Raw genomic sequence first — 6,769 nt, 5'->3', positions numbered from 1 at the left:
AATCATATCTTCTAAACCGTAATTCAAAATAAAATGTTTTATATATGAAAATTGATCAGAAAATATGCTGAACATGAATATGGCATCCATATGTCTGTTTGCATCTCGCATCATGTCGCACGTTGATAGTTTGTGCATCTCACCTCACATATATGCGGAGTATTTCGGATATCCACCTAAGGTTTCCCCGCTCCGTTTAACTTTGAAGTAGCGCACCTTGCCATGATATGCCATGCTAATCAACACTTAAATTTGCCGGTAGGAAATGCAACTCCAACATAATTTGTTTGTTCGGGATTCCGATCCCGCTTAAATTGGATAAGTGCATCGCATCATACATGTCATGTCATGCATATCATCTTGATCATGTTGGATCTTCTTTATCCGTAGTAGTAAGACTTGCATACGTTGTGTGTTACAGCATTTGCTTCTTCACAGATAGGATCACGAAGTGGTGTTGTGAGATACGACGAGTTCTCCAACAAGTTCTTCTGCAGCTTTTCACAGGCGAGCCCACCCCTTCACCTATTTTACTTTTACATGCTCTTTTGATCTATTGCTATCCTTATGTTGCGATTCTGTTGTGTCACGTGTCCTATCCACCTGTTACCTATATGTCCGAGATACACCTCCTCACCCTACCTATTGTTTGTTGTTTGCCAGCTTTGCGAGTCGTAGGCGAGTTTAGGGTATTGTTGATATCTCGAGATGTTCGGGATATCTTGTTGGGAAGTTGACACATGTACCACCTTTTGAAAATGATGTTGATAACTTTTGCTACAACTAAAATTGCTAAGGGATAATAACATTGCAGAGGCATCTGTGAGCCCCTTTGCGAAAGCATCGGAACTTTGACTCGCTAATGTCCCCTAGGACCCGAGTTCTTGTTATCTGTTCCGAGATTGAGCGCTCTACCCATGTGTGGGGACGATTATCGGGATCCCCCTCACCCTTTACCTTTTCTCAAGTCAGTTGAAAAGGGGGCCACAACCTTGGTTTTATTTGCCTATGCCATGTGTGCCATGCTTTACTTACTGTTGCCTTCGGGTGTTTACTTCCTGTTGCCTTCGGGTGTTTATATTCTGTACTGTACCCCGCGGGACGTTTAGCGAAGCGTGTGGTTTGCACGCCTAGCCGCCGACGCAAACCCTGAGTCCGTCTCGGAGTACGGCCGGACTTCGTCACGGGTAGCTTAGTCGGGTGGCCCCCCTAGACTTTCTTGTTGAACTGGGAACGGTCTTGTTGTGAGACATCCACCTGTCGTAAGTGGGTCGAGCATGCGTATGGTTACATTTGGGCAACCCCTGCAGGGTGTACATCTTATCGATAAGCCGTGTCCGCGGTTATGGATGACTTGGAATTGTATAGCTCGATCATAGAACAACTTACACCTTATTTCCTGTTGTTAATAATTTGCTAATAAAACTCTTTCAAAAGTGTGTGTGCCTTTGCAATACCTCTTGGCGAAGGGGGATCGCATTGGCTGGGTTATGTTTGTGTAGTATTTATCTGTTACCTTGTGCGCTCTCTTATCTTTTCTGAGTAGACGGATGTTGTAGCGTGTCCCTATTGGATAGTAGCTTTGCTGCCGCTAAACTCCACATATAGCCGGGTGAAGTTTATACCGCCCACCAGCGAGCATAGCTGGTCTTGTCTCGCAAGTACGTGCCAATGGTACTTACCCTCGCCTTCTTTTCTTTTTCTCATCCCCCTTTTGTCAGCAACCGATGGCCCGACTTTGACAGGTACGAGATGACGACGTTAGCAAGGTTACCCTTCCGGCTTGGCCTGGGCAGGGTTATGGACGCCACTGGTTATCTTCAGGACTCTTAGTCCAATTTGTATCTTGTCCGTACTCGGACGTATTCGATCTTCTGTATGATTTGGATCTCTGTATTGTATATTTGTATCTTGACTCGTTGGAGTCGTTGTTGTATATGTGTATCTTGTGGGCTCTATTGTAATCCTGTTGTAATGTTACCGCTCGTGTTAATTCCTCTGGCATCACGTGTGTGATTCGTCGCGCACGTCGTGTCGGAGGGCGTCTCTGAATCGATATCATGCGGATTTCGGCGGGATCGCTGGGATCCTCATGGTACCGGTTCCGGGGCGTCACACGAAGTAACACATCAAGAAAGTTAATGGCATATGAGATCTGCAAATAACTACACGAAACATGGCTAAAGAAACACCGCGATCTAACGGGTCAGCGTACTAACCAAGCTGCGGCGGGGTGGACGGGGGCGGCAACTTGCATTCCAGCGGCGGCGAACGCGGGAGACGATGAGTGGACCCTGTTTCAGTAGAAGCGGGCGTTAGTGAAGCAGATATGGTTGGCTGGCAAGGGATTTGGTGAAGTTGATACAGCCGCTGCGCCGAGGTAGTCGGTGGAATAGATCGGCTTCTGTGGAGGGGGGGCCGCGGTGAAGTAGACCCGGTTCCGTTGGAGAGGATCCGGTGCGTCGACATGAAAGGCATTGATTGCTAGGCTGTGGATGAGGTCGGCGGTGAAGCAGATCCGTCGGTGGCGAGGTCGGCGGTGAAGCAGATTCGTCGGTGGCGAGGTCGGCGGTGAAGCAGATCCGTCGGTGGCGAGGTCGGCGGTGAAGCAGATCCGTCGGTGGCGAGGGCGGCGGGGGAGCGGATCAGGTGGGTGGACAGCCAACACGATAAGGCTATGCTGTGGAGGAGTATGCCGGCGGCGAAGCAGATCTAGTACTGTAGAGAGTCAGAGCTTTGGCGTCTGAGAATATTTTTGAGCTAATGGGGCGAATGGTTGGTGGGTGGGTGTGGGCCTGTGGGGAGGGTTCGGGATCTAGGCAAGATATTTTATTGTTACCGAATGAGCCCTCCATGGTCGGTGGGTTGTAGCTTCCAGACCAAGGTTAAAAGGGTAAAACTGGTCACGGGATTTTCGAATGGATGCAGCGGGATGATTTGGCGCGCGGCCGAAATTTTCAGTTTCAAGCTACCAGCAGAACGACAAAAATAATGTTCTTCCCCAGGGAGCTCTCATTTCTTCCTCTTCTCTTTCTCTCTCGAGTCTCTCCCACTCCCCCGGCTCCTCTCCCCCTTCTCTTCGGCGGCCTCGCCGGCTGGAGATGAGGCCGACTTCTCTCTGTATATCGTACACCCTCCGAACTAAATTAATTGATTCAACTGTCCTTAGACGTGTATGTATCTAGAATAAAAACATGTGTGGATACATCCATATTTAGATAAGCAAAGTTGAGTCAGCTAATTTGGATCCGAGGGAGTTAGTGTTGTTGTAAGCTTAGATCCAGTGTTTCCCATGAGCAGAATGGCGCAATGGAGTCGGGGATCTCGTCGTCGTCTTCAGATCTGGCCTATGGTGAATCTGGCGGATCAGATCTGGCAGATCTTGCTGGCCAAACCCCGATCTGGTGCCATCAAGGTGATGGCGCTAACGGTGAGGCTTGCTTTGGTCAGTGCTTCAGATCTGGCCAACGGGGAAGTCAAGCTGCTAACGTTCACAAGCTCGAGGCATACGACGGCCTCATCCGTCTTGCCCGTGAACATCTTGGCCTTTCAGCGGCCCTTCTCAGAGCCAATATGCCGTTGCTGAGGCCATTCTTCTCCTTTGTCCTGGCGACTACCGGCGACACCGTCCCAATTGGTGCGTCCCCGGCGACGGAGTTGCTGGAAAGGATGCGGAGCAGAGATCTGATGTGCGGTCCAGAAGGACTCGATTGATTTTCTTCTATATGTTTTGGGGTCCTTTTTGTAAAGTTGCAGGTCCTATTAGTTATTGTCTAGTTCTTTTGGACCTCTATGTAATTTTTTGGACTAGTTTCCATTTGCACCGATAAACTTGAATTTTGACAAGTTCACGGGAAAAAAATTCCTTTGCACATATGGCCTATCATGTATGAACATTCTTGAGATTTAAACTATATGTAATGGCCAACACTTGCGCAAGGGGCTCGTCTAGTGCGCACTAGTTTCCATTAGCACCGATAAATTTGAATCTTGACAAGTTCTTGGAAGAAAAAATTGATTCACATATAGCCTATCATGTATGAACATTATTGGGATACAAACTATACATAGATGGCCAACACGTGTGCAAGGGGGTCCTCTAATGTGCACTAGTTTCCATTTGCACTGATAAATTTGAATCTTTACAAGTTCTCGGAAAAAAATTGCTTCACACATATGCCCTATCATGTATGAACATTATTGGGATTCATAGTATATATAGATGGCCAACACTTGTGCAAGGGGGTCCTCTAATTCTTGGGGATTTCAATCTCTCTCTGCTATCTCTCTCGATCTATCGTTGGTGGCCAGAACAACACACATATGCATGCACTTTATGCGCAAAGGCGCGCGCGGGTGCCTCTAATAATTCATGTGTGTGCGTATATTTGAACATATTCTTGGGGATTTCAATCTCTATCTCTCGATCTATATATCGTTGGTGGCCAAGAAACACACTTATATATATACGCACGCACTTTATGCGCAAAGGCGCGGGTGCCTCTAATAATGTGTGTGTGCACTCGATCGATGATCCCTAAACCTTAAACCCTAAAACCCTAATCCCTAATCCCTAATTATACCCTAAATGTACACCCTAAACACCCTAAACACTAAACCCTAAACCCTAGACCCTAAACCCTAGCTAAACACTACACCCTAAACCCTAAACCCTAAACCCTAACCCTAGACCCTAAACCCTAAACACTAAACACCAAACCCTAAACCCTAGACCCTAAACCCTAATTAACCCTAACCCTAACCCTAAAACCCTAGCTAGATAACCCTAAACCCTAAACCCTAATTAAACCCTACATATATATAGGCCAACGACACTTCATTGCGCATCAAGCAGGCGACCAACTAATTAGCGCTGATAAATTAATTAACTTGAATTTTGACAAGTTCTCTCGAATGAAAACACATTTGATTAAGTTGCCTCATAATATATATACAATTAGTGTGCATGCGCGCATGTCATACCTTGCACATATCATTCGTGCATATATTTCAATATATATCTGAACATATTCTTGGGGATATATATATATTTCAATCTCTCTCTCGATCTATATATCGTTGGTGGCCAAAAAACACACTTATATACGCATGCACTTTATGCGCAAAGGCGCGGGTGCCTCTAATAATGTGTGTGTGCACTCGATCGATGATCCCTAAACGTTAAACCCTAAAACCCTAATCCATAATCCCTAATTATACCCTAAACGTACACCCTAAACACCCTAAACACTAAACCCTAAACCCTAGACCCTAAACCCTAAACACTACACCCTAAACCCTAAACCCTAAACTCTAAACCCTAAACCCTAACCCTAGACCCTAAACCCTAAACACTAAACCCCAAACCCAAACCCTAAACCCTAGACCCTAAACCCTAATTAACCCTAACCCTAACCCTAAAACCCTACCTAGATAACCCTAAACCCTAATTAAACCCTACATATATATATAGGCCAACGACACTTCATTGCGCATCAAGCAGGCGACCAACTAATTAGCGCTGATAAATTAATTAACTTGAATTTTGACAAGTTCTCTCGAATGAAAGCACATTTGATTAAGTTGCCTCATAATATACATATACAATTAGTGTGCATGCGCGCATGTCATACCTTGCACATATCATTCGTGCATATATTTTAATATATATCTGAACATATTCTTGGGGATATATATATTTCAATCGAATCTCTCTCTCGATTTATATATCGTTGGTGGCCAAAAAACACACTTATATACGCATGCACTTTATGCGCAAAGGCGCGGGTGCCTCTAATAATGTGTGTGTGCACTCGATCGATGATCCCTAAACCTTAAACCCTAAAACGTAACCCTAATCCCTAATCCCTAATTATACCCTAAACGTACACCCTAAACACCCTAAACACTAAACCCTAAACCCTAAACACTACACCCTAAACCCTAAACCCTAAACACTAAACCCTAAACCCTAACCCTAGACCCTAAACCCTAAACATTAAACCCCAAACGGCCCCAAACCCTAAACCCTAGACCCTAAACCCTAATTAACCCTAACCCTAACCCTAAAACCCTAGCTAGATAACCCTAAATCCTAAACCCTAATTAAACCCTACATATATATATAGGCCAACGACACTTCATTGCGCATCAAGCAGGCGACCAACTAATTAGCGCTGATAAATTAATTAACTTGAATTTTGACAAGTTCTCTCAAATGAAAGCACATTTGATTAAGTTGCCTCATAATATATATATACAATTAGTGTGCATGCGCGCATGTCATACCTTGCACATATCATTCGTGCATATATTTTAATATATATCTGGACATATTCTTGGGGATATATATATTTCAATCGAATCTCTCTCTCGATTTATATATCGTTGGTGGCCAAAAAACACACTTATATACGCATGCACTTTATGCGCAAAGGCGCGGGTGCCTCTAATAATGTGTGTGTGCACTCGATCGATGATCCCTAAACCTTAAACCCTAAAACGTAACCCTAATCCCTAATCCCTAATTATACCCTAAACGTACACCCTAAACACCCTAAACACTAAACCCTAAACCCTAAACACTACACCCTAAACCCTAAACCCTAAACACTAAACCCTAAACCCTAAACCCTAACCCTAGACCCTAAACCCTAAACATTAAACCCCAAACGGCCCCAAACCCTAAACCCTAGACCCTAAACCCTAATTAACCCTAACCCTAACCCTAAAACCCTAGCTAGATAACCCTAAATCCTAAACCCTAATT

The 6,769-nt window shown here is 44.9% G+C and overlaps 1 long non-coding RNA gene across 1 annotated transcript; it reads left to right on the top strand.

The window, feature by feature from the left end:
- The first annotated feature begins 420 nt into the window (after positions 1-420).
- On the top strand, positions 421-1,936 carry LOC139833912 (uncharacterized). The gene is made up of 2 exons (XR_011749383.1): positions 421-507; positions 1,746-1,936. It is a non-coding gene; the product is annotated as an uncharacterized lncRNA (long non-coding RNA).
- The last annotated feature ends 4,833 nt before the right edge of the window (positions 1,937-6,769 follow it).

This window comes from Lolium perenne, chromosome 7, assembly GCF_019359855.2.
Source record: "Lolium perenne isolate Kyuss_39 chromosome 7, Kyuss_2.0, whole genome shotgun sequence".
In the NCBI taxonomy this organism is placed as follows: Eukaryota; Viridiplantae; Streptophyta; class Magnoliopsida; order Poales; family Poaceae; genus Lolium; species Lolium perenne.
This window is presented reverse-complemented; position numbering and strand designations above follow the sequence as displayed.